Source organism: Physeter macrocephalus, chromosome 14, assembly GCF_002837175.3.
Source record: "Physeter macrocephalus isolate SW-GA chromosome 14, ASM283717v5, whole genome shotgun sequence".
NCBI lineage: Eukaryota > Metazoa > Chordata > Mammalia > Artiodactyla > Physeteridae > Physeter > Physeter macrocephalus.
In genome coordinates, this window is record NC_041227.1 from 3,839 (window position 1) to 5,425 (window position 1,587).

Sequence of the window (1,587 nt, forward strand, 5' to 3'; positions counted from 1 at the left end):
CCCTTATCCTCACTGGAGGCTCAGGAGGCCACAGCATCCGGGCACCTCCAGCACCAGGACCCCACCCTAGGGAACTTCTCAAGAGCAGGGACCAGGCCTGGGGGCGGAGGAGAGGAGGGGGCCGGCCTCTCCAGGATCCCCGGGGCTAGGATGCCTCCTACGCTGTACCTGACCTCGGCCTCCAGCCCCCGGGGGGACTCAGGAAGCCCCACCGTGCATCACGCCGTCAGCACAGACCAGCCTGTTCCCCCTCCTTCCCTCGAGGGTCTGTAGGGTTCTCTTCCCCCAGCGACAAAGGGCAGAACCACGACAGTTACCCGCACCCCCGTGTCCCCAGGGAAGCTCATTAGAGGCTTGGCACCTGGCTGGGGGCTGGTCACTTGGTGTTCTCTGCTCTCACCCTCCAAAATGCTGGTGCCCAGAAGGGGAGCCGGGGTTCAGCATGAACCACATGGTTTGTGCACACAGCACAGGCGCAGGGAGCTGCCCCTAACGGGAGGCGGGAGGGCTTAGATCAGGGCAGGGGGCTGCTCACCAGCTGCATTAGCTTCCCGGGACAGCTGGGACAAACGACCACAGACGGAGGCTCCGGGCAACAGACACCTGTCCTCTCTCAGTCCTGGAGACCAGACGTCTGAGATCAAGGTGTCCCAGGGCCGCGCTCCCCCCGGAGGCTCCAGGGAAGAGTCCTTCCTGCCTCTTCCAGCTTTGGGGGGCTCCAGGCGTCCCTGGGCTTGTGGCCGCCTCCCTCCCGTTTCTGCATCCATCTTCACATGGTGTCTCCTGTGTGTCTGTGTCTCTCCTCCGGTCTCTTAGAAGGACCCTGTCACTGATTTAGGGCCGCCCTGATCCAGGATGACCTCATCTTCAGATCCGTACTAACTATACCTGAAAAGACCCTACTTCCAAATAAGGTTCCATTCTCAGATTCTGGGGGGCATGATGTGGACATAACTTCTGGGGGGCCCCCATTCAACCCACTGTAGTACCCAGTTCCCAGACGCAAGCCGACCTTACTCAGGACAGCATCAAGCAGGTGATGTTCTGTTTCTGCACAGAGTTACCTCTTTTTTCTTGTGGTAACAGTGAGGTTGAGTGGGGGGCGCTTCTGGCTGACCTCCCGGCCATTCCAGGGATCACGCTGACGTGACCTTCCCGGGAGGGTGCGAGCACGGCCAGGGCTCCCTGGGAATACTCCACACTGACCGCTCAGTGGTCAGACACCTGCATGGGCTGGACCGGGCCCCAGACCTCTGCACCTTCTACCACATCCACAGCCTGGTGGACTCTGTGCGGGCCTCTGACCAGGAGGTGTGAACCGGCAGGATCGGTGCGAGCCCTCCTGCCTGCCACGTGGCCCCCAGCCCACCACAGGCCTTCCAGTCCCGCCATGGACACCCCCATCGCATTAGCCCCCAAGAGGGCTTCTGGGAGGGGTGAAGCTTGACCATGAAGAAGACAGGGCAGGCCCTAACTGCAGCAGGTGAAGGCAAGGACTGGGGGTGCTTGGCTACTTGTCCCCCAAAGACCCAGAATGTGGGCTCTGACTTCATGGGTCCACCTCCACCTGGGCTCACCTGGGGGGTC